Raw genomic sequence first — 26677 nt, forward strand, 5'->3', positions numbered from 1 at the left:
CCAAACCACCAAAGGCCCATAGGGCCCCTTGTCAGCAAGAGACAACAGAGCTGAGCAGGCCAAGGGAAACGGGTAGCAAGGGAAGGTAGCTGGTCCACCGGCATGGGGCACTCAGGGAAACAGTCTTTGGGGTCTAGTGAGGCAGTGTGTGCTGAGCCTCTGTGCACCCTTGAGAGAGCTGGGACCGCCTCGACCTGGCTGTCTGCCTCACAGATGGGGAAACTGAGGCTGGAGGTGCCACACTGCTTGTCCTGGGCCCAGCCAGGCTAGGGGCCTTGGCTCTGGGCTAACCCTGGCAGCCTAGAGTGTGGGTCCCACTGCGTTGTGGGAACAGGAAAAGGAAAGGAATGTCTGGCCGCCTTACCTCACCCAGCAGAGGTAGCCAGAGAAACTGCCTGAGACGCTGCTTCCCAGGGCAGCTCTGCTGGGGTGCTGTGGGCGACCTCAGAAGCCAGATCTGCCATGCGTGGCCACGGGCCTGTGAGCCACAGGAGCGTGCACACAGAGTTGCTATCTGCTAGGCCAGTTAACAAAGCCAGGAAACCACAATGGGACCCAACAGCCCTGGCAACAGGCCTGGATGTTTGACAATCCCCAGCCTTCAGAGAACCTATGGGCACCCCTCAGTGAGCTTTCCTGGGCCCTCTCACTGCATCTGACCAGGAAGGCCCCTGCCCTCCTCTGGCCCCTGGGCCTCACAGGCCGCGGAGGAAGAATGAGGACAGACCCCTGCCCCCTGCAGTAATGTCACCACAGGCATCTCTGAATGCGGCACCGAGGGTCCAAGACCCACCAAGGGGCCCCCTAACTCCTGAAGTGAGTGCCAACGCGAGGCCCCACGCCTGGGCCTGCCCTCCCCTGCAGCACCCCTTCTCTGTGGGCAGTAGCACAGCCTGGAGCCAGCCCGTACCTCCCTTAATCCCTCAGTTCCCTCCCCTGTAAGATGGCGGCAGGAACTGCCCTGTTCCTCAGGGTTGATGGGACTAGAGGAGTTGATGCAGGTGAGAGGCCCACAGAGCCCCTAACAGAGCATCGTGAGGGACAGGCATCACCAGCATAACGCCCTCCGCCTGCACCCCCACGTGCCTGTGCCCACAGCCCCAGAATGGGAGGGCAGGCCTGCAGGCATGTCTCCGGGGTCTCTGGGCTATAGGCAGGGCTGAGGGAAGGAGAGCGGCTGCAGGGGCCCTGTGGACGCTCCCTCTCCTCCTTCCTCTGACTCACAAAGGCCCCAGAGGCCACCCTGGTCGGGGCTTGAGCTTCCTCAACTTTGGCTTGGGGTTCTGTCCCCACCGCCCCGGAGGGGGGTGGGGCAGGGACAGGTGACTCAGCTGCAGAGGAGGAAGGTGGAAGTCAGGAGGGCGGCAGTCCAAGGTGTGGGGACCAGCAGGGGGTGGGAGCCAGGATAGGACACAGATGCAGGGTGGGAGGGAGGCAGTGCAGAAACAGGCTACCCCCCACCCCCAGCCAGAGTCAGGGCAGGGCCTGGGCAGGGGCTCAGGGAGGTCCAGGGCCTTAGCCCAGAGACACAGAGTCATGCCAGGACATCAGCTCCAGGCCCAGGACCCACAGTGGCCCTGGGCCCAGGCTCCCAGGAATTCGGCCTGGGGAGTGGACCAGAGGGCAAGGAGAAGCTGGGGGCTTATGTACAGAGGAAGGGCAACAGCCTAGTTGGAGATGGGAAGGGCATTGCATTGGCCTGCCATCGGTCAGTGGGTAAACAAAGGCCCACAGGGGTGAGGCTGAGGGTGGGCAGAGGTAGAGAAGGGGGAAACCATTGGTGGTAGAGTGGAAAGCACTGGAAGGGGCACTGTGGGCAACAGGAGAGAGCGGTGAAGGGAAAAGGCCGGGTGGGCAGCAGGCTGGGGGCTCCAGGGACAGTGAGCCCAGCTACAGGGGAGAATGAATGGAACGGGGCTTCACGGAATCGGTTGTACCCTCCCCCACCCGGGACTTCCCCCGGAATATGAAGGGTCAGAGGCTCGTGTCCCCCACTCTCCCTGGGCTCAGTCTCCCTGGCCCACATCTACCCAGGACCCTGGGGAGGGTGAGAGCTTGGAGGCCTGGTGGGAGGGTAGGGGCTGGGTGAGTAAGATCCACCCTCTGAGCTCTCTTGGTGACATCCGTCCTGGGGACACTTCTTCCACTCACTAGCCCCCGGCGCTGTGCTCCGGACCAGCTGAGGGAAAGGCAGGTGCTGCAGCCTGGGCCTCATGGGTAGACAGTCTCTGGATGCGTAGTCTCCCCAGTGACCTCCCTGGACTTCGTGGGGTGCTGTCCACTCCTCACAATTGGCCCCCCATCCACTAGGTCCGACGCAGCCTTGACCTTCAGCCCAGTGGAAGGAGGGCAGCCAGGCTGTGGGTGCTGGGGCCACACCATGGAACCTGCCCCTCCCCTAAACATGTCCAGCACCCTGGGCCCAGACTGCGGGCCGGCGGGCAGACCAGAAGGACCACACTGTGGGTCGGGTCCCAGCCTCTCCGACACCACTCCTGGAGCCGTGGCCCATAGCTGCTTCTGTGGCTGCCCTGCCCAAGGGCCCCCATACACCGTCCTGGAGCACCTGTCTCTCCCCTGCCCCCCAGGGGCTGTACAGATTCTGTCCACTCTGTTCTCCAGAAGCTTCAGAAACCATACAAACACATTACAGTGCCAGCAAATCCCATGGTAAGGACCTGAATTTGATTTATTTAATGACTAAACGTTTTTTTCTGCCCTTCTGCAGGAGGGAGGAGGGGGAGGAAAGCCCCAGGCCACACACTTGCTCCTGGAGGCCCCGCCTTGGGTTTTGCACGATGGGAGGGCCTGGGACTGTGGGGACAGCCAGGCAGGGTCTGAGTCCCAGTTCTGAGCCTTCCTGCTACGTGACTTTTGTTGGGTTTCTCAGCCTCTCTGAGCTATTTTGTGCTTCTGCAGACCTGGGGCAAACTGCTATCCTGTAGCTCTGTGAGGGTGAAAAGATCTCATCTGAAACGGCCCCCAGATATGATGCCCTTCCCTCCCGTCCCACCCCCTCCATCACCCAAGGTCAGGGATCCTTTGTCAAATGATCCATTTAAAGAGGGGCTCCGCCAGGTACAAACTCTCTCTAATGGCAGTGGCTCTTTGACCTGGATGTTGTTTGCCCCAGGCTGGGAGAGAGATGCCAACAAGAGACGTCAGCACCCCGAGTGTCCTGGAAATCCTTCCAAGCTCCCAAGTTCCTGAATGCCAATTACGGGAAGTCTGATTCATCTGTGCTCTGAGTAACTGGGTCCAGTGACTCCCGAGTGATTGAGCTGAATGTGTGTGGGGATGACAGGCAGGGCTGTCCCGGGAAGGGAGCTCCCCCACGTCCTGGCCCTGGGCCAGCCACTAACCTCCCCTAGAGGGTTTTCGATCAAGACACTGACCACAGCCCCTGAGCCATCCCAAAAGTGCAGTTGACCTGGGCTGGGGGAGCTTTCTGCTGTGACCGAGGCTGAGTCAGCTGAATGCCATGGGCAGCTCTCTAGAGACCAAAGCAAATATGATGAACAGAAAACCTCCCATTTTGTGTTGAACTCAAAGTTCCCTGCACTGTAGTGCCTTTGGTAGTCAGATACATACCCAGCATGGTGGGCATCTGGGGCCCAAGTGGACAGAACATTCTGGGCTAACCCTTGTGGGTCAGCACCTGGGAGCAGGCTTGGCACTCAGTAAAGTCCAGTGGGCTCAGAACCACAGGCTGTAGCCTGGGAAGTTTTCAGAAGCAAGAGGGAGGGTCTTATTCTTGTCCAGGCCTGAACCCCTTGGGCTGAGCTGTTCGCTATTAAGAAGTGGGCATCAGAATCCCCTGGAGGACTTATCAAAACACACATTGCAGCCTCCTCCCCTAGAGTATCTGATTCAGGAGGTCTGGGATAGGGCTTGAGAACCTGCATTTCTAAAAACCAGTCCAAGGGGATGTTGATGCTGCTGGTCCTAGGATCCCACTCTGAGAACCAATGATCTAAAATTATAGCTGGGAGAGGGCCTGGGAAGCAGAAGCAAGAAGGCACTCTGAGCCTGGTGCCCCACCTCCGGGGTCAGCTGGAACCCAGGCCAGGCGAGGCAGGGCCAGGAAGCAGGTGGTTCAAGACGAAGGCCACCCTAGGCTTGCTGTACCCTCATCCAGCACTGCCCCACACACCGGAGGGTGAGGGGGGGTCCTAGGAGCTTCCAGAAACTTGCTTCCTCTCAGTGTTTCTGCCCCTGCCTCTAAGCCCTTGTTCATGGCCTGCGGAATTCCTCATCACTTCTACAGGGGAAGACTCTCCAGCCCTCAACTGAGCAGAGCCCCTGTTATGGGGGGCATATCTCCCGATGCCCACCACAGTGTCCATGCAGCAGGCCAGGCCGCTCCCAGGGCGGACACCTCCATGGCACCAGCTCTGCATCACTTGGGAGGCAGCTTCTGCGGGTTCATTCATTCAGCCCACATCAGCTGGGGGCTTGGGGTGGGGGCCCCATCTGGGAGCACCAGCTCTGCAGGGAGGGGATGGGAGAGGAGGCCACTTAAACACTCTGACCCCTTAATCCACGTACAACTACACCCTTGCTTCTGGAGTCCCCGCTCTAAGTCAGGCATAGCCAGGCAGCAAGGCCAGGCTGGGAAGGGCCTTCGGCAAGAGAGAGCAAAGAAGGGCTTTAGGAGGAGTGGATTCTGCTCCTAGTGGGTTCTTCTGGCCAGTGAAGTCAGACACCCTCTACCTATTGTCCCTGATCCACCCCAGCATCAACCCACCCACAGGGGCCCTTATCGGACCCCAAAGGCAAGCACAGCAGCTCAGGAGCAGAGCTCAGATCCCCAAAAGTCAGCAAGGATGCAATCCCTCAGGGCACTGAGCTAGGGTGGGGAGCCCAGGGACTTGCAGGGCTGGTCCTTCCAGGTGGCCCTGCTCTCCCGGGGGCCCAGGCCTATGCTTCGAGGGGCTGCTATGGACCAGCTCCTGAGGCCCTTCTTCATCACCCAGCTCTCTCTGTACTCTGCGTGTGCCCTGCCTCCCCAGTGCTCTGGGTACGGCATCTCCTCAAGCTGGGACCTCTGCCATGTTCTGAGGGTGCCACTTGTCTGATGTTCCTGAATGTTCTCAACCCTGCAAAAGCACCTCTTTGGCTGCAATAGATCTGGGCCTGTCAGGGCCTTCAGCTTCCCCTCTCAGCCTCCTTCCTGACGCAGAGATGGCTCACGTCAGTGGACGGAGAGAGGGCGAGACAGCTAGGAGGCACTTCTCCCCACGATCCAGGGAGGCTCATCCATACATCCTCTTCACCAGCCTCCCAGATGTGCAGTCCTCTCTGCTACACTAAGATCTAGCAATCTGGGGGGAAAACCTCACCTGCCGGAAGGCGGCCCCTCCACACAGCAGGACAGATGGGAAAACCAGGTCGGGCCGATCACCGCCCCCAGGCTGTGATGTCACAAGCGGGAACCGGGCAGCTGCAGTGCCGGCCGTGGGAACCACGAACACGGTTAACGGGGCAAACTCAGTCCTACCAGACAGAGAAACGCTAGCGGGAATATAGGGTTGTGCCTGAAAAACACGGCAAAAGCAACTTGATGAAAAAGGGTGTGGTGGGCTGAGGCGGCTGAGTTATGGAGACAAGCACAGATTGCAAAATCAGGAGCCGTGTGTTGGCAAAGGAAAGAATTTAGCACTTACCCTGCCTTTTTTTTACTGAAATCGTTTTGCGGTAACCAGACAGCCCTGGTTGATGAGAGAATGTTCCTTATAGAAGAATCCCGCAAATGCACTGGGAAGGAACAATTAGGAAGGTGCCGCGTTGCAGCCCTTGATGGGATACCTGACTCAGTGGTTGTCAAGAGTTGAGACCGCAAGAAGGATGGAACGGATGCAGGGGGATGAGGGCCCATCGGCCCCACATTCACGCCCACTGCCACCAGACCTGCCGTGGCAGACTCCTGCGGCGTCCGGGCCTGCGCCACGAAGCATTCTTGCCAAATAACGTGGAGCCCCGTAAAACGAAGTTGTTTGAGGTAAACTCCGGTTTGGAGAGAATACTAGGAGCGGGGGAACTCGTGAAATGACACTGCGAGGAAGCAAACAGACAAGTCTCAAAAATAGGACATTCTAGGGACACAGACTCACCACGGTTCTGCAACAAGCCAATGGCTTGAAGAAAGGTGACCGGGAAAGGAAGGGCTGCTTCACATTACAGAGGCTTGTGACAAATAAAAGCCACACGCCACACATGGAGTCAATGTGGTTACTATTTTTAAGAGTCAACTGTAGAAGAGCATTTTTAAGACAATTAAGGAAAACTGAAGATGTGCTGGGCGTTGGATAACAGCAAGGAATTGCTATTAATTCCATTAAGTGTGATAATGACCGCCTGGTTCTGTTTGCAGATGGCCTTGTTTGAGATCCACGCTGGAGTAAATAGGGGCAAATTACGGAGGGCAGGGATTTGATTTAAATACTTCAGCCCAAAGGAAAAAGAATAAGAGAAAAAGAAAAGAAAGGGAAGGAGGGAGTGAAGGAAGGAAGGAATAAGGAAAAATGAGTAAAGGAAGCAAGCTGGTAAAATCTTAACTGCTGAATCTGGGCAATGAGAATATGGGGGTTCATTATTCTGTTCTTTTTACCTTTTGGTGTGTTTGCAAATTTCATGATAACAGTTAAACTTAAAACATGGTATCAGCACATGAATATACAGTCAGAGCAATGAAGCAAACAAGAAAGTCTTGAAATAACCCCAAACACATATAGCAGCTTAGTATATGAATAAAGCTGATATTTCAAGTCAGTGAAGAAAAGGTAATTGTTTAATAAGTGGTGTTGGGCAAATGGGTGGCCATCTGGAAAAAAATAAAATTAGAGTCCTACCAGATAAATCAAATACTCACATTTGAAAAACAAAACCATAAGCCTATGAGAGGAACACAAGAGAGTATTTCTTTATAGTTTCAGGGTACAGAAGTTTTTCTGTTAGTTTGAACTTCATGAAATTACTGATGGGCAACCATTTTTGACCTATAGAAACAGTAATTTCACAAGGTTCAAATGTAATATGTATGATACTGACTACATAAATTTTTTAGATTCTGCATGGCAAAAACCAGAACAAACAAAACGAAAATACAATAAGTTGAGGAAAGGATTTGCAACTCATGCTCCAAGAGTCAGTTTCCTTAATATATAGAAAGCTTCTATGAATCAATAAGAAAAAGAAAAATACCACCAGCCAATTCAGACATCAGTTCACCAGACAGAATACAGGTAAATCTTATACATATGAAAATATGTTCAAATCTCATTCATAGAGAAACGCTAACTAACATTGCAACAAGAGACCATTTTTCACCTATTAGATGGGCAAAGATAAGGGGATGGAGAAACAGGTGTTTACATCCATCACCAACAGAAATATAAATTACTATGGCTGAGGAGGACAGCTTAGCAAAATCTATCAAAATTACAAATGCATCTCCATTTCACCCTGCTGTTCTATTCTGAGGGATTTATCCTACAAATATGCTCACACTTGGAGCAAAATGATATCTGGGCAAGGATGCTTGCTGCAGTCACTGCTTATAAAGGAGAGTGGACACCAAGTGAATGGCTACTTTTCAGGGCCTGGAGGAATGAGTTACCAGGCATCCACTGGTGGAAGGCCATGCAGATGTTAAAACCAGCAATGCAGGGGTGCCTGGGTGGCTCAGTTGGTTAAGCACCCGACTCTTGATTTTGGCTCAGATCACGATCTCAGGGTCGTGAGATGGAGCCACGACTCGGGATCTGTGCTCAGCACGGAGTCTGCTTCAGATTCTCTCCCCCTCTCCCTCTGCCCCTCCCCCTGCTTGCGTGCATGGGCTGAAGCGCACTCTCTCACTCTCTCAAATAAATAATCTTTAAAAATAAATAAATAAAAATAAAATTGGGGGCGCCTGGGTGGCTCAGTCAGTTAAGTGTCTGCCTTCAGCTCAGGTCATGATCTCGGGGTCCTGGGATCAAGCCCCGCATCAGGGCTCCCTCAGCCTTTAGGAGCTGGCAGGGATGAGGGAGGAGACATGGGCTCCACATGGACCCTTTTTAGTTGTTGAATGCCTAGTGAAATAAATACAATATGCCAAACTTTATAAACTGAGGAGGGGGAAGGGCAGCCCTATGAGGAGGCGGGCGGGAATCCCAGGGAAGGAAGAGTGGGGGAGGAGGAAAGGCAGAGTGGGGAGAAAGAAGGTGAGGTATTGCAGGTCAGGAACCCAGGGTGACCTTTCCAGAGTCCCCTCCCCACCCACATGGCCGCACACAGGTCAGTTGCCCCTCTGTTGGAACCAACCACATGTGCACACGGCTAAGCTGCAGAGGAGACATGAGACCCCAGTAAAGCCACAAGTCCACGGCTCACCCCAGAGTGACATGTCATCAGTGGCCCCCAGGCACCACCTGCCATGGACTGTGTCCCCTGGCTGTCTTGGCTTCCTGGACATGGCAACCCATGTCCACCTTGGGGCCTGGGACCAGCTGCTCCCTCTGCAAGGAGCTTCCTGCCTCCAGATGTCCAAGGAGCTCAAGCTCTACCTTCCAGTGAGGCTGCTCTAACCACTCTGTTCTAAACGGAAGCCCCCCACACTCCCCCCCTCCTCCCCCAGCACCTTCTAATTACCTGTTCTGCTCATTCCCTCCCTATTTCTGGATTTTGTTTACACTCCCAGAACCTGGGCAGGGCCTGGCACACTACTTCTCCACACGCGCTCAGTGGATGGGACGATGATCAGACATCTCCCCACATTATTTTGGTTCTTCACCACCTTTCCCCAAGTCCCTCTCAGGTGAGGGGTGAAGGGCAGGCAGCACCTCAGAGCATGGGTTTCTCTCGGCCCCGGAGGTCACAGTGAGGTGGTGAGGAGGGGCAGGCCCGGGCTATCCTGCCTTGGGCAGGGTTCTTAGCCCCTCGGAGTCTTGCTGCTACACACATGACAATTTCCACACTCTCCTCGGGCCCGCTTATGTCTAATCGCCCCTCCACATCCACCTTGCGTCCTGGCGCCTGGGCCCCACCACTCCTCCCAGCCTCAGTCTCCACCTCTGTCCTATTTGGCCTGCAGACCCATCCAGCACCAGTGTCCTATGAAGCGACGTTCTTCTGCCAAGCCCCCCGCCACCTCCCTTGCCCTGGCTGTGGGTGCACAGAGCACTGGGCCACGACAGGTTCCCAAGGCCGGGGCACCCTCCCCATTCTAAAGCAGGCCTGAGACGCATTATCATTCTCCAGCGCCGGCCCTGGCGTCTGTCACATTAGGCTGTGTTTATCATTGTTATCCCTGCAATAAAATGCCTGTTTGCAGCCGGGATTCCTCTTCACTGGGTTCCCTTGGGGAACTCGGGGGCCTTGCTCTGGCCATCCCTGCGGGCCTGGGGAATGGTGTGCCCCCTCGGGCCTGACAGCCTGCCCTCCTCCCACTGTCCAGGGCCTAGAAAACTGGGCAGTCAGCACTTCTGGCCAAGGCACATGGCCACAGCCTGGTGAGGGTGGCAGGCTAGGGCCAGGACACGAGAGCCTCCAACATCAGAGCTGTAGAGGCTCAGGGGTTCCCTGTGGGAGAACATTTACACCCCTAGGCAAAAGCCACATGCATTACAGGTAAGCTCAGAGCTGCTGGGGGTGCGCAGCGGATGGGCGGGCATACGTGCATGGAAGCCTTCTCATAGAGGCCTGCCGGCCCCCGAGCTACCCAGGGCCCTGGGGCTCTGGAAACCCAACCCCAGTCAACCCGCCACGGGAAGATGGGTTAACTGAGGTGCAAGTCAGTTTAATTTAACTCAGCATCACCTGAGTAGGTGGGCATGGGGGTGTCTAGCTCTGCGGTGGGAGACTCATGGGGGGAGGCGCCCACTGCTGGCCCTGCCAAAGGAGGCTGCCCTGTCAGGAGGCCTGAGGTGAAGGGCAAGGGCAGGGTGAAGAGTTCTCCCTGCCCCTGCCCTGCCTCATCCTCATGGCCAACCTGGTGCCTGGTGCCCTCAGCTCCTCAGGGGGCTGCCCACGGAGCCACCTGCTACTCTGTGTGTGACGCCATATGAGGTTAGGGCAGGCCAAGTGGTTTAGATGGCAGGGAGCCACAGAGGGGCCCGGCCAGCATCGGGGGCTGCCAAGCTAGCAGGCCAGCTGCACCGGGCGTCTCATGGGCCAGGCCCATAGCCCGTCCTTGTGCCAACCACACCCACACTGGCCCTCACTGCCCACTCGCTCAGCCTCTCCACACCTCTCTCCAGGCAGTCCCAGGTGCCCCCACCCCTGAATTGGGCTGCAAGAAGCCTGGGAGGGCTCATGGGCCCTCCTGCTGCAGGACATGCCTGAGTGGGGACCCCAGGGAGCCAACTAGCCCCAGGCAGGACAGCTGGGAGCAGGCAGGAAGACAGTGGCTGGGGCTGGAATGCAGGCCCCACATCCCCAGGCCAGGGGTCCTCACCCCACACTATCCTACTGGCCCAGGCCGATGTCCCCTTTCAAGTCTGGTGGGCCCTGGACAGCCCTCAGTCTCAGGTTCTCCTGTCCCTGGCCTGCCCAGCCTCTAACATCAGGCCCAGGGCCGATGACTATGTTGTCAGTCCTTCCCCGGACAAACTGACAGAGCACCCCACCCCCACATGCACCAGCACAGCACTCGGTCCTGGGGCCCAGCAGTAAGCAGCACAGGGCAGAAGACTCAGACACATGACGATACACCCCAGGAAGAGGAGACCTCATGGCAAGGTGGCCAGTGTTGTGAGCCAGGCCACAGGACACCACGGGCAAAAGCAGGCCGGACCCAAGGTTGCATCTCGAGCCCCCCAAGGACTAGCAGGGACAGTGGGAAAAGCAGGTAGCTTCTTGCCTGGGAGTGGTAACAGTGCCCCCCCTCCCCAGGGTGGTGCCGCGAGGCCCACCTAGATCTCTGGGCCCTCCTATCAGCCTGGGGTACCTGTCCCCCAGGGCTGCCGGCCTGCAGCATACTTCACATCAGCGACCTTCTCCAGATGACTGGAGGGGCCAACGGCCAACAGCTGACTGGTACAGGGGGCCAGAGTCCAACTCCCTGCCTCACAGTGAGACGGATCCCGTGCAGTCTACACTCTGCAGTTCCCCCACAGGGTGAGGCTGAGGCAAGACTCTGCCTGAAATGGCACCTGTGCCTGGCCCCCTCCCCTTTCCTCCCCTGCTTATTCACCCGCTTAGAGGTGTCTCTCAAGAGCATACCCTCTACCCGCCTTGCATCCACATCCCTGTCTCAGGCTCTACATCCGGGGAAGCTGAGCTAAGCAAGGCCCTTCGAAGGCATGCATGACATGAGTGGGTGCAGGCAAAGCACTTAGGAGAGCGCCTGGCACCCAGGGCACACTCTCTGGACGCGGTCACTGCTGTTACGGGGCCCGGGCACTCTACAGCCCAGACGAAGAGCATCCTAATGGCCCGAGAAGGTGGCACGCCATGTGCAGGGAGCCCTGTCTAAGCTGAGACCTGAGGTGTGTGAGGTCAGAGAAGCATGGGGGCAGACAAAGGCAGGAAAGGGGGGGACAAGGGCCAGCTCAGGGCCTGGACACCAGGAGAGGTAGCAGGAAGGGCACAGGAAAGTGAAAGGAGGCACCGAGACGGCACATTACCCGCTCTCCAAAGTGCTCCTTGGCACAGAGGAAAGACGTGGGTTCAAATTCTGCCTCGGCCCTTCTCTCCAGATGGAAGCTCATCCACAAAATGGGTATAATGATGCCAGCATAAAAAAAATATTTAGGCCATTAAATTAAGTCATTTCTTAGTGAAACACACAGCAGAGCCCTTGGGACAGAGAGCTGGGCAAGGACCGCTTCCTGGCGCATGCACGTGAATGCATGCACACATACACACACATACACACATACACGCGTGCACACGCATGCACGCACACCCAGAGCCCACACACATGCCCCGCGTACCAAGGTCTGAGCACAGACAGGGGGTCCACTGGCTCCCCGGCCTCCACCACACGGCCTGCCGTCCAAGCTCTCCGCACTTGGAAGCCAGGGCTGTCCTGGCACCACGACTTCCTTCTCATCCCCTCACAGTGCCGCAGTCAGCCCACAGAACAACAGCCCTTCAAAATCTCAGCCCAACTGTAGACATGCCTGGCATCCCCCCGCTCCAAGGATGTGACCGGCTGTGACCTGGAGCTGCACCCTGGGAGCCACCTCGGCCAAGCAGTGTGCTTTAAACCCCCCGGTCTCTGCAGGCTCCAAGGCAGGGCAGCTCCCCTGTCCCAGGCTGCCTGACCACAAGGACAAGCTGGGAGATTTGGCACCTCCCTCAGGCACCCCTGCAGTCCGTGGCAGATCTGGTCACCAGCACCCTGCCTCCAGCCCCTCTCCCAGGCGCTGCTTCCCAGCCTCTTTCCCATCTCCAGGGCCAAGGAGGAGGCACCTGTGCGTGGATTTCTCAAAGACCGAGGGCTTTCCAGACAGGGTCGGCTGGTGGTGGCAAGCGACACGTTTGCAGGGCCACAAGTATCCCTCTTTATATTTTTATCATTTAATTCCATTATAATCTAATTTCTATTATCTCTTCTTTGATCCACTGCATATTTATACATGTGTTTTAAATTTTCCAAATATTAGACTTTTTAAAGTTATGTTTTGTTATTAATTTCTATCATTATTGCATTGTAGGTAGAAAACATTGTTTGAATCACAGTGGGTTTTTTTGGTAATCCTTGAGGTGTTTTTACAGCCAGTTTGCAGATAGTTGACCTCGTGGTTCGGCAAGTACCTGTGAGCACCCCAGCCACTGCATCGCTGGGGGCGTGGTCCAGGTGGTGACTCATGCCTTGTGGGTGGCTCCCCTCCAGGCTCTGCCCCAAACGCCCCCTCCCCCACATTCTTGGAAGTGATCTGGCCACCCTGGCCTTTCCCAGAGCAACAGCTTGGACTCTGGCCAACCCTGCTCACTGTCAATCCCCCCTCCTAAATCCTTGAGAAACCTCACTTGCTGACTCAGCAGTGGGGGACCGGATGCTCCCAGGTCACCCACTCCAGCAATCACTCACAGGAACACTCACAGACTCGCTCACCTTGATGGAGGTCAGCTGGGCTCCCAGGCCAGAGGAGGGAGGGGTTGCAGGGTATGGGAGGCCCCTTCATGGGGTGGTGTCCACGGGCAGGGTGGAAATGAGGTGGGCTCTCCCGAGCGCAGCCCTGATGTTCTGCTCCTGGCCTCATCCACCCAGTAGGGGCCACCCACTATTAATACCAACAATAATAAAATGAATAATTGACGGCCTCCTGCTTGCTCTCAGTGATTAACTCATGAAAGCTGTGGAGGCTCCCCCTAGGAACTCCATGAGCTCCTTCTATGTGAGCTTCCAACCCCATCCAACTCTAACCACCGCCCCCACCCCCAGCTGGTTCTCAGGCCAGCCTCCCCCCTGCATCCCTCTCCCTCAGCTCTGAAGGCAGAGACCTGGGTCCCAGCAAGGGGGACCAACCCTCCCCAGTCACCACAGCCAGGGCTGTGAAGCTCCAGGCTCCCACCCAGCGCTGCATGTCGTTACCTCATGCGATCAAGACCATAGCCTCAAAGGAGGAAGGGAACCCAAAAGTTCACAGTTCACAGCTGGAAGGGGCTTGGACACAGAACCAGTCTTCAGGAAATCCTAGGCAGGAGAAGTTTGGGCCTCTGAGCCTGGGTTTCTACAGCAACAAAATAGGGTTCCTCACCCCAGGAAGTGCCGGGGCTGGGGCTGGGCACGTCCCCCCACGTCCCAAGTCAGAAGCCTCCCTGGGTCTGCCCCAGTGACCCAGCATGGGCTGGGATTCAGGCCACACCCAGATGGAATCCAGAGACTTCATGACATGCACATGGGAAGGGTCTGAGTACCAGAGGCCCAGAGAGCCTCACAGGGAGAGAGGGTCTGGGGAGGGGTCCTTGCCGGTCAGGCAGCCTTGGGGGTGGGGAAACCGGCTCAGCTAATAAACCCATCAGAACGGGCACACCCTCTCCCAGCCCCCTCAGCTTCTGGGTGAGCCAGCCTCCTCCACGAAAGCTACTCTTTGTTAACAGTGTTGCCATGGCAACCAGATCCAGGGAGAACTCTCTCTTCAAGGTAGAGTCTGAGGGTGACACTTGGAGAAACGGAAGTGGTGGTGACAACAGGCAGGGGCCTGGCCTCCCAGCCCTACCCCCACTACTCCTTCCTGAACTAGTCCAGCTCCCCGGAGACTGCCCCTTGCCGGTCCCAGAGCTTTGGTTCTGCTCCTCTCTCCTCTCCCTGAGGGGGAACAGCAACACGGTCCAGACCAGGCGCCCCCGGCCCATGTTCCCACACAGATCTGCGTGTCTCTGCCCCATCACACACACAGGCTCATGCTTTCGCACGTATTCCAGGAAGGCTTGCTGAGTCTACCAGCCCAGCCACCGTCTCAGAGCTGAGGGGGAAACAGGCCAAGTGTACACTTGACTCCAAGAAATCACAGACAATTACACAGGGGAGACATGCTGCAGAGGCCCAGGGCACTCTGCACGGCACACCCATGCCAGAAGGCACCCCCCAGGAAGGCTGGGGGCCAACTAGGTGGGGATAGGGAGTTCTGCCTGGGAACAGAAGGTTCCGAGCATTTTGACAAAGAGAAGGTTAAAAAGGTCACCTGGCTGTGGTGTGGGGAAGGAACTGCAGGGGAAGGAGGCCGCTGCAGGTGTGCAGGCCAGAGGGGGGCAGCCTGGCCTGTGGAGAGAGCAGCAGGCAGGGGAAGGGGGTGGAGGAGAGGCCTGGGGTGACGGGCTGATCACGCAGTCACTGTGAGGGCAGACCTGGCAGAGGCAAGAGGGAGGCCTTGGCCATCCCGACTGCTCAAATGGTGAGCCTGGAGCAGGTGAGGTTCGGGGGCACAGTGGACAGGCTGCCCGTGGTCATCTGAGCAGCATCTAGCCGGCCCGGGCTGCACCGCTGACAAGAGCCCAGAGGACAGGCTGTGCTGATAGGACTTAGAACGCGATCAGCACCGAGGAGGGAACAGGAGCCGTGGCTGGGGAGGAGAGGGCGTAGGTCCAGGTCCTGAGGAACAGGAATAGTGAGTGGGCCCAGGAGAGGAGGGGGAGCCTGCAGAGAGGTTTGCAGGGTGGCCAGAGGACTTGGAGGCACAAGGGGGCAGGGGGGCCTGCAGAGCCCCGGGGGACAAATGCCTGGGAGCAGGAGCCATGAACACCAAGAGGGCCGTCGATGTCCACAGGCACCTGAAGACCATTTCCCAGGAGTGACGAGGGCGCGCCAGATTGGAGTGGGCTGGGAGCGAGTGGGAAGTGAGGATGTGGAGTGAGCAAGCAGAGAACACGGCTTCAGAGTCAGCCTACTTGCAGGGGAGGAGAGAAGGGGGAAAATAGCTGGAGGGGGAGATGGCAGAGAGCAGTTTGTTGTTGTATTTAAGCTGAAGAAGCTTTATGAAAGTAGGGGCACCTAGGTGGCTCAGTCAGCTGGCTGAGCGGTTGAGTGTCAGACTCTTGATTTCAGCTCAGGTCATGATCTCAGGGTCATGGAATGGAGCCCCAGGTAAGGCTCCACACTCAGCGTGGAGGCCGCTGGAGATTCTCTCCCTCGCCCTCTGCCTCTCTCCCTGCTTGTGTGCTCTCTCTCTTGCTCGCTAAATGAATAAATAAAATCTTTTTAAATTTTTTAAAAATTTTTTAAAAAGGAAGTAATATCACCTTTGATGACATCACCTGTCAACTAGGGCAGCAACCCCTCCCCTGTGAGAAAGTGATACAAGAGCTGGACAAATGGAATGAAGTGCCCCCTGAGTGCCTAATGTCTTGCCCCCAGGGCTGGCTCCCTGCCTCAGGGGGCTCACAGTGTGTGGCCCACAGACAAAATGGGGTGTTCTCCTCTAAAGAGCCAGGGAGACTCCGCGAGGCCCAGTGCCAAGCCTCTCCTTGAGCTGGTGCTTGCCCACAGCTCCCTGAACTCACCCTGCGCGACAGAGAACCCCACAGCTGCTCAGAAGGGACATGGCAGGCTCCGAGCTCCCACCACCACCCACCACGTAGGGCAGCAAAGTCCCGCAGCCTATCCCCCCAGACCCAGCATAGGCGCTCATGGTGGGGAAGTGGGGTGAGAGGCTCTTTTCTCCTGAGCTATGTCCACATCCCGACACCACTCATGGATCCTGAGAAGTTTCCCTAGCAAATAAGTGAGGTGGGTAGAAGCTTCCCCAGACAGGATCACCGGGGGATGCCCTGAACCATACTCAAAGGCACCTACGTGGTTCTTCGGAAATGCTTCTGCAGACGAGAGCATTCAGACACCTGAGGCCATGCTACTGTCCCCCCCTCAGGCAGGGTGGGCAGGTGGGCAGGCAGCAGTCATCCCGCCACCCCCTTGGGGTGGATCCGTGTGGATCCTAACACTTTCATACTTTGGCCAGACACCTCTCACAAGCCTCTCTGAAGCCCGTCCCAGGAGGTGAATCCCCAAGGCCCTCCATTCCCCAGGATGAGCCCTGTTCCTCCGTACCTGGTCCCTGTCCCTCCCAAGCTCTGAACAGGCCAAGACATAATGGGGCTTTCAGGTTTTCCCTTCCATGGTTCCTGCCGTGCCACCGCCAGGCTGACATCAGCTGACCTTCCCAAACCCTGCTCCAGGGTTGTCAGATTAGGACTGCCTGGTGTCCCCAGTCCAGGGACATTCTGAATGGATCATAGCCCCTTCTGTGCCAGCCAGACACCCCCTCTGTTTACTCTCCGACACATAAACACACAGTCCCACTGCCCCAGGCTCTGGGCCCAGGAAGAGGTGAGAAGGGCACATACTGAAGAAAGGGCAGAGCATCCTCCCCAGACCCCTACAGGTCAGGGTACCCTGCCTGACGTGTGACCAGTGGGTGTCAGAGGCCCTCCCCTCATGGCCATGGGCCTGGGAGCTTCCCCACCTGATGTCACTTCAGCACCCGGTGATCACAGGCCTCCCTCCCTCCTACCCTGCTTCCTCCTCAGATTCTGCCTGGAAGACAAGTTGCTAAGTAAACACTCACCCACAGGAGGGAGGTGGGCAAGTGAGGGCAAAGGAACTGAGAGGCAGCCTGGAGTGGGTGGGAGTTATAGGAGGCAGATTTCTGCTCAACATTTGGAAGCTCTGAGAGAAAAACAGCCAGAGCAGACCAGGGCTGAAGCAGATGGCCTCAGGAGGGAAAGAGGGAGGTAGGAGGAGTCCCAGCAGGGGGCAGCCGGGGGCGGGGTGCTCTGGACCCGGAGAAACACTGCTGTGATCACCAGGACAGGCCCTGATCCGCATCCCCAGTCCTCTCTTCCACCATGGCCCTGGGACCAGCAGGCCCTGCTGGGGAGGTCCGGAGCCCCTCTTCTGGGGCAGGGTGATGCAGAGGTGCGCATCCTACACCAGCCTGTGCCAGTGCTCCCACTTCTGAGGACTGTGGTTGGATGCCCCGAGCCCTGCACCTCACTTGGCCTATTTGACAAATTTGGCTTCTGCGAAACATGCGCCTAGAGAACAGGGTTCTGTGGTTAAAAACCAAAAATCAACCAGAGCTATTCCAATATGGCCCATTCAACCCATCATTCTGCAGCTGGGGAGACAGGTGTTCTCTGGGGTTCTCAGGCCATACCTGAGCATCCCCGCCCCCCCCGCTACTCTCCTCTGAAGGACCCAGGGGATGGACGAGCGGGTCCGTTCCTCACCTGGTCAGCCTAAGGGGGCCCCTTGGGTCGGGATGCCCTCCCCACTTGGCCGGGCCCACCAGCCCCCGGCCTCACTCAGGTCAGCCCAGCACGAATGCAGGTGGCGCTGGTATTTCTCCCCCACCCTCCGCCGCCTGCAGTTGCTAAGTTACACCAGAAAACCCTCTGCTCTGTGTGAACTGTTCCATTTCCACAATTTGCCAGGTGGAAGGGAGCCATCAGGCTGGCAGTTCAAGGATGCCTCCCAGAGAAAAACAAACTTGCTGGCTGGCTCTCGGGCCCCCATGGCATACCTGGAACCACCTGCCTGCGCCCCCAAACCCAGGAGCCACGTGCAAGAGCACACAGCTGCCCTGGGAGGGTGTCAGCACGCGGGTCTCTACTGCTCCTTCCCTTCTCAGGGTTCTACTGCCACCCCCTACCCAGCCATGACCCCCCGCCGTGGGCTGCTGGTCACTATGACCCATGTCCCTAACAACAAAGAAAAGCTAGAGGGGCACAGAACCCATCCACGCGTCCAGAGCCAAGGTCTTCCACTTCCTCCCACTCTGGAGGCCCTCCTCCTGTTCTGGGCTGGGATCCTGAGGTTTCAATGCAAAGTGTCCCTGGATGTCAGGGCAGAAATATCCCTAAAAGTCCCTGAAACCATTTACAGATGGGGAAGCTGAGTCCCTGAGAGGCCCGCAGCCTGTCCGCAGTTCAGAAGTCAAGACCTGTGGCCTCCTGACTCCCCAGCTCCCTACTCATAACAAGAGCTGCTGCTTTGCACTCTAGGCCTCCTCCTGGGGAGGGAAGGGCCTGGACCCAAGCTCGGCTGCACTGGGCAAGACTGTGTCCAGAGGCAGGGGGAAGACCCCTGAGGGTCAGAGCAGAACACTGCCTCTTTGAGGCTCCCCTGAACACCAACCTGCCTCTATATGTCCTGGTGGCCACCTGGGCCCTGCCCTTGCTCCAGAGGATGGGAGAAGAATGACAGCAGTGGGGAGGGTGAACCAGATGGGGCTCACAGCTCCAAGCAGGGAACCAGGGTGCCTGGCCACCACCACATCTCAGCCCGCAGGTGGCTCCCAAGAGGCAGGCAGCCTCCCTGTAAATATCCAGCAGCTCCAGCGCTCAGAAGCAGCTAGAGATGCAGGGGGCAAGGGCCTGCTGCGTGTCCTCCCCAGACAGCAGGAGCCCCCTCCCCCCTCACACACACGCAATCCGGAACCAGCTGCACCTTGCAAGGCCTGGGGCAAAGAGAGCACGGTCCTTGAAATGACCCTTGCCCACGGTGCAGAGAGGGGCATCTCGCCCTGGTCGTCTCCCTTCAAATGCTGAGCTCACGCCCCACTTCCTCGCCACACAGCAAGGGCGTGAGATGCCACCGCGGGGCCCAGAATGCAGACAAGCAAATGGAAACTTCCAACTGCGCAGCCCCGAGCTCCTCAGATTTCCCAGCCCCCTCCCCCACGCCAGGCCCGGGGCAGCGGACCTGCCCGCCGGTGCCCCCGCCCGCCTGCCGAGAGCACTCCCGCCACGCCCAGGCAGAGACCGCCCGGTGCCCCGCAGGCGCTGGGGGCCGGGGGTTCCTGGCGCTGTCCAGCCCGGGGCGGAGTTCTCGGCAACTCCGCGCCGGGCTCCCGCACGCCCCCCTGCACGCGAGTCCCACGACCCGTGCCGGGAGCCGGTGCCCCGACCCCGCGACGGTCACACCGGGCGGGACCTGGGGCCCGCGTACGCCCCGCCCGCGCCGGCCACCGGAGGGGACGGCCCGCGGGAGACAGGGAGGGACCAAGGGACTGAGGATAGCGGTGCCCGCTGCCTACCTCGGTCCGGGCCGGCGTAGCTCCCGCGCAGCCCTCGCGCCGCAGTCGGGCCCCGAGCAACGCGCGGCCCGCGCCGCGGGCGGCTCATGCTCGGCGCCGGGGCCCGCGGCACCCGCCCACCCGCGGCCGCCCCCGCGCTGCGCCAGCTGCGGGCAGAGCGGCTCCCTCCGCAGCCGGCGCCGGGGAGCGCGAGCGAGCGAGCGCGGAGCGAGCACGGAACGGGCACGGAGCGGGCACGGAACGGGCACGGAGCGGGCGGGCGCGAGAGCGCGGGGAGCGGGCGGGCGCGGGGCGCGGGTGCGGGGCGGGCGCAGGCAGAGGGAGGGCGCGGGGCGGGCGCGTGGAGAGGGAAAGTGCAGGACGAAGGTGGAAGGAGAGGTAAAGCGCGTAGCCAGGGCGCGGGGCGCAGGGCGCAGGACTCTGGGGTAGGAGACATAGAGAGAGTGCAGGGAGAAAGCGAGCCAGCCTTCGTTTAAAAAAGGATAATTCAACAAACCACCCCAAAGGTGATGTGGCCACCTCATGTGAAAGAACCTTTGGGGACTCCCTAGAGCTGCCCAAATGTTGGCTTCTGAAACCACTTCCGTGGGCAATTCGTGGTCGCTTTGATTATTCCCTTTAACCATCACAACCACCCTATAAGGTTGGTGTTGGTTTTGTTCCCATTGCACAGATGAGTAAACTGATGGTAGGGAAGTGAAAAGACCCTGCAGGATCAGGCAGGCAAAGCAAAGCTCAAAAACCACCCTGAGAGATTCCATAGTCCCCATTTCTCCAAAACCACTATGAGGAGGATGCGGGATCCAGCTCTTCTGGCTCCCAGTGAAGCTTCCCGTTCTCTGAACAGGCATCTTTGTTCTCTGGTCACAACCTCAGGGGTCAGGAGTGACCCTTACAGGCACAGACTCAAGTGAATATGGAACAGGTCTAGGGCCAGGGAGCTCACAGGATGAAGAGGTTTGGGTGGAAGAAAGGCAAAGTACTCCATAGACATCCCCCACCCCTGCCTTGGAGAGGCTGAGGACCTTTCTTAGTCATTCATTCAGTACATATTTATTGAGTGCTTACTGGATGCTGGGTGCCATTCTGGGCACTGGGATACAGGTGTGAATCCCCCTGTCTGGTTGAAGTTTTCATTCTTGTGGGAAGCAGGCAGTAAATAAAAAGCACAAGAAAATATTTCATATGTCAGATGATGCAGATGCTTTGGAGAAAAGCATGGCAGAGAGAGGGTATAGGGAGGGAGTCCAGTTTGTGGAGTTATTTTATTTTGGCAGGTCAGGGAAGTCTTTGCTGAAGGGGTGACATCTGAGCCAAGACCTGACTGAAGCAAGCCATGATAAATCCAAAGAATGAACATTTGAGGCATAGGATGCGAAGGCCCTGATGTGAGAATATGCGTTGGGTGTTTGCAAGCGATAATGAGGAGACAGACCAGTGCGCAAATGAGTGAAGAGTGTGGTAGAGAGTGAGATTCCAGGAAGTGCCCAGGTGACCAGATCAGGGAGAGTGGTTGGCCATTGGCCCATTGTGGTTTTGACTCAATGCCAAGCTGGTGGAGGGTTTTGCAGAGTAATGTTATGGTCTGACTTTTCTTGACAAAAACATTTTATTTTGAAAAATTTCAAACATTTACAAAAGTGGGAGCTAAGAAGGTAATAAGCCCAATGGCCCAACATCAACAATTACCAATACGTGGCCAATTTTGTTTCATCAGTACCCTCACCAACCACTATATTTGTTCAAGCGAGCATTTGCTTGTTATTAAGTGAACATTTATAACTTTTTAAAGTATAGTATACATAAATGATGGTATACAAATCGTAAATTTGTGCTCAATTGATTTTCAGTGAGAATATTAATAACCATCTGTACCTTGATTTTCACTATGGGAAGGTTTTAAATTAGATTCATTTTCTTTAATAGATCGAGGGCCTTGCAGATTATCTAATTCTTCCGATGTCACTTTTGATAAATTGTGTTTTTTAAATATTTTTAATTTGGCTAAATTTTCAGATTTACTGACAAGTTGTTCATAACATCTTCATATTAGCCCACAGATGTCTGCAGAATATGTAGTGATGTCCCATGTTTCATTCTGATATTGGGAATCTTCATTTTCTCTTTCTTTTCTTGATCAGTCTTGCTAGAGTTTTGTCAATTTTACCATATTTTTCAAAGAAAACTTTTGCCTTTGTTGAGTTTTCTCTATTGTGCCTTCTATTTTATTGATGTCTACCCTTTGTTTGATTATGTCTGTATTTCTGCTTTGGTGGAGATATTTACTGTTTTGTTTTTCAGTTTCTTAAGTTGGAAGCTAGGATCATTGGTTTCCAGCCTTCTTTTCTACTATATGCATTTAAACCTATGCATTCCAAGCACTGTTTTACCATCTCTCACAAGTTTTCAGGTTTTTATTATCATTTAGCTCAAGACATTTTTTAATTTCCATCTTTTTTAATTTATTTGAGAGAGAGAGAGTGAGAGAGCACAAGCAAGGGGAGGGGCAGAGGGAGAAGCAGACTCCTCATTCAGCAGGGAGCCCGATACGGGGCTTGATCCCAGGACCCTGAGATCATGACCTGAGCTGAAGGCAGATGCTTAACCAACTGAGCGACCCAGGCACCCTTTAGTTTCCATTTTGACTCTCTTTTGGCCCATAAATTATTTGGAAGGGTGTTGGTTAGTTTCCAAATACTAGGAGGTTTTCTAGTTATCTTTGTATTACTGAGTTCCAGTTTAGTTATACAACAGGCAGAGGATGAACTCTGAATGATTTCAATTCTCTGAAATCTACTCATACATTTATGGCCCAGAATATGTTCTATTTTGGTAAATGTCCTATATGCCCTTGAAAAGAATGAATATTCTGCATAAATCAGTTAGGTCAGGTTGGTTAATCAGGTCCAAAGCTATATTGCTACTGAATTTAATTCGTGTTCTGTTAGTTCTTGGTTTTTTTAAGATTTTATTTATTTACTTGACAGAGAGAGAGAGAGCACAAGCAGGGGAAGTGGCAGGCAGAGGGAGAGGGAGAAGCAGGCTCTCCGCTGAGCAGACAGTCTGACATGTGGCTCGATCCCAGGACCCTGGGATCGTGACCTGAGCCGAAGGCAGACGCTTAACTGACTGAGCCACCCAGGCGCCCCTCGTATTCTGTTAGTTCTTGATACAAACTGGAAACAACCCAAAGTCCTTCAATGAGTGAAGGGATAAATAAATTGTAGCACAGCCATACAATGGAATACCACTCAACGACAACATGAGTGATTCTCAAGAGCATTATGCTAAGTGAAAGAAGCCAGACTCAAAAGGATTCAAACTGTATGATTCCATTTATATAACTTCTAGAAAAGGCAAAATTGTACAGGTGGAGAACAGATCGGTGGTCCCTAGGGGTTGGTGGGATGGAAGGATCGACTACAGGGTAGGGAAATTTTTAGGGACCATGAAAGTGTATCCGTGTCTTGATTTGTGGTGGTGGTCACATGACTATGCATTTGCCAAGACCTAAAGTAACCGTACACCAGAAAGAGTGAATTTTACTGTCTGTAAATTAAAAAGTACTTTTAATCTCCAGTATAATTAGAGGCTTCTTGTGGCTACCTTGTCATCTCTTTTTTGTTCAGATGTTGTCCACAAGTTTTCCGCTTTCCCCTCCTTTTTGCTATATCTATTATGGAGGGAATCAGGATGACTAATTACTGCCAATGAATATAGCATTACCACTGTTGTCACAAAATGAAGAAGAAGTAGGGTGCACAGGGGAGTTGGAGGGAGCAGTTAAAGGCTGTTCAGACAGTCAGATGATGAATGATGGTTGCTTAGAACAGGGTAGTCATGCTCATGAAGATAAGAAGTGTTTGCAACTCGACATGTGCTGCAGATAAAGCCAAAAGTCACTTGGGTCACAGAAAAAGAGAAAAGCCAACAGTCCTTTTGCCCCAAGCAGTCTTGCTGTCCATGCTCTGGAGCACATCCCAAGATGCATCTGCCTAGCTGGACACTGGTAGTACTTTGAGTGTTGTTTTATTTGGGCTGGCTTTGGGGTAGAGGGATTTCTGAAGGTTATGAGAACTAAAATACATACATCCATGACGATTCAGCCACCCACTCATCCTGTTGCACCTAGACATTGTCTTGCCTCAAATTTGTCCCCCTTCAAGACTTCTCATCACAACAATTGCACTGGTTTACAGCTTTTTTACTTCCGTGGAGTTCAGTTCACTGACTAGGTCCTCTAGATCTCTGATTCTCTATCCAAACCAGTTCTTCCCAGGATTTCAGTTTTCTCCCTCCTGACTTCACTTGCCTTCCTTTTTAGCCTTGTTTCCGTAGAATGGGTTTTCAATTGTTCCCTTGGCAATACCCTGGATTTTCTTGCTTCTTTTACCTTCATATCTCCCACCTGGCAAAACTCCAGTGACAGATAAATCCAACTCTGCCTTCTCCAGGTGTCCCCTCAGGTATCTAAGTGCTGCTTGAGGCAGTCACACAGCCCTGCTCCCACTCTAAATTCACAATAAATTCGTCAATGAAACTGAGAACTCAACACTACTCAGTCATCCTCCTATAGTTCTTTCTTTCCTTTTCTTTTCTTTAAAAAGATTTATTTATTTATTTATTAGAGAGAGAGAGAGCACGAGTGAGGAGAGGGGCAGAGGGAGAGGAAGAAAGAGAATCTTCAAGCAGACTCCCCACTGAGTGCGGAGCCTGATAAGGGGCCCAGTCCCAGGACCCTGAGATCATAACCTGGGCTGAAATCGAGAGTCAGATGCTCAACCAACTGAACCACCCAGGTGCCCCTCTTTCCTTTTCTTAAATTGTGAAAATACATGATACATACAGAAGAATGGATGAAATGTGTACATACGGTTTCAGGAATAATCATAATGAGAATACCAATGGAACCAGGACTTAGATTGAGAAATAGGGCACTGTCAGTACACAAGAAGGCCCGTTTGCATCCTTTCCCAATTGCTTGCCCTCATACCCTTTCCCTACCACCTCCCTCCCAGAGGTAATCATTATCCTGATATTTATTTCCCTGTCTCTGCTTAAACTTTTATCCCTAAATATGTATAGATATTCTTGAACTTTTGTGAATAGAATCATACTCTATTTTTACAGTCACTTACTTACATCATCAATATTATGTTTGTGAGATTCACCACACTGATGAGTGTAGCTTATTCATGTTGACTATTGTTTGGTATTGTTATATTTATTTGGTCTACTATTTGTTGATGTTTGGGGAGCTAACGTATTTTTGCTATTATTCATTCATTCACTAAACAAATATTTCTTGAGCACCTACTATGTGCCAGGCACTACTTTAGCCATTAGGTCAGAACAGTGATCAAAACAAGTAAAATTCCCTTACCACATGGGTATTCTAAGGGCAGATGACTACAATAAACATTTTTTAAAAAGAAATTATATTTTATGTTAAAAGATGAGAAGTGCTAAGAACAAAAAGCAGGGAAAAAGATGAAAGGTACCAGGATTAGAGACTGCAATTCTATGGTATTTCCCACTGAGTTGACATCTAAGCCAGGAATTGAAGGGGTTGAAAATGGTGCCATGTGGCCATCTGGGGCAAGGTGTTCCAACAGAAGGAGGAACCAGTGTAGCAGTCTCGAAGCAGGACTAATACAAAAGGATCTGTGCAATGTAGCTGTGGTACTAACTACCCCAAGTTAGACCAAACTTCACAGGTTAAGGACACAGTCCCCACAAGACTACATTAACTTCAGACACAAGCTGCAAGCTTAGGGGTCCCAAGGCCACCTAAGCTTCTGACCAACTGGCTACAAATTTAGAGGTTTCCATTACCTCTCAAGTTTGGTAGTTCACTAGAAGAACTCACAGAATTCAGCTAAGCACTGTACTCATGATTACAGTCCTACCATAACAAAACGGTTTCAAATCAGGACCAGCCAAAAAAAGAGTCTCATAGGGCAAGATCTGGGAGAGTCCCAAACACAAAGTTTCCATGTCCTCCCCCACCAGAGTCAGAATGTGTCACCCTACCAGCCCAGAGTACTGTTAATCAGGGAAGTTCACCTGAGCTTCTGTGTTCAGAGTTTTATTTCTGTGTCCAGTGTTTTATTACATAAGCATGATTGAATTATTCATTGCCCATGTGGTTCAATCTCCAACCTCCTCCCCTCCCCAGAAGTTGGACTGATGTCATGTGACTCAAGGACCCAACCCTCTAATCACAGGATTGGTATGACAAGCCCCTATCCTGAGTCACCTTGTTAGCTTAAACTCTGGTGTGGTCTGAGGACCCACCATGAATAACAAAGATACTCCTATCACTTGGGAAATTCTAAGGGTTTAGAGTCTTCAGGTACCATGAAGGCTCAGGGACTTACAACTCTGCAGCCAAATCCAGCTTCATACAAAGGTTGGAAAGCCCACTCTCTGCCTGAGGGGTCCCTGGCAGCTGGCCACCTGGAGGTGCGATGTTGGTCAGCACCAAGGACAGAGCCCAGGCCAGCGTCTAAGGGCATTCCCGGCTGTCTAAGGGCATTCCTGGCCGTCTGACTGAAGGACCTCCTTTCAGGCACTAGGAGGAGTTGGGGTAGGGATGTGCCCAAGTGCCCTGCAAATGCCACAGACCGCTGACATGCCCCCTTTTTTTTTTTAAGATTTTATTTATTTGAGAGAGAGAATGAGATAGAGAGAGAGAGCATGAAAAGGGGGAGGGTCAGAGGGAGAAGCAGACTCCCTGCCGAGCAGGGAGCCCGATGCGGGACTCGATCCTGGGACTCCAGGATCATGACCTGAGCTGAAGGCAGTGGCTTAACCAACTGAGCCACCCAGGTGCCCCATGCCCCTTCTTGAGTAATCTAGTTGCACCTTCTGAAGTATGAAGCACCAAGTCACTTAGGGGCTGGGAGGCCAAATATTAGATATAAATGGATGCCATGAGAGCACTGGATGCTGGGCAACCTCCCTGGAGAGAAATATATGATGTGTTCCCCAAAATGTCAAGTTCTGCCTGACCAACACAGACTGATCTCATGGCTCTGCCTCCTGGCCAAAACATGCTTTCTCTTTCTGGTTTGAGTGCTTACACTGCTGACTCTGAGATGTTTTGCTTTCCACTAGCCCTTGAATTGGGAAAGAAAGTGCTTTTATGGGTCCAACTTTATATGGAGAAATTCTGAGAGTAGTAGGAGCCACTGCGAGAGGGAGACAGTCTC

The 26677-nt window shown here is 54.3% G+C and overlaps 1 protein-coding gene across 4 annotated transcripts in view; it reads right to left on the reverse strand.

The window, feature by feature from the left end:
* RASGEF1A (RasGEF domain family member 1A) overlaps window positions 1-26677 on the reverse strand; it is a 147709-nt gene that overhangs the window by 65368 nt on the left and 55664 nt on the right. The window contains exons 1-3 of one of the 4 annotated variants that reach the window (XR_014146264.1): window positions 19464-19519; window positions 13523-13624; window positions 13043-13211 (exon numbers count right to left, since the gene is read on the reverse strand). The exons of 1 other annotated variant lie outside the window; for it this stretch is intronic. The gene's annotated coding sequence lies outside the window, so the exon portion shown is untranslated. Of the gene's footprint in view, window positions 1-13042; window positions 13212-13522; window positions 13625-19463; window positions 19532-26677 lie in introns of those variants that run through there. 2 more of the 4 variants (XR_014146266.1, XR_014146265.1) reach the window with 2 other exon arrangements.

Source organism: Leptonychotes weddellii, chromosome 6 (genome assembly GCF_054177405.1).
Source record: "Leptonychotes weddellii isolate Sample4059 chromosome 6, ASM5417740v2, whole genome shotgun sequence".
Taxonomy (NCBI): domain Eukaryota; kingdom Metazoa; phylum Chordata; class Mammalia; order Carnivora; family Phocidae; genus Leptonychotes; species Leptonychotes weddellii.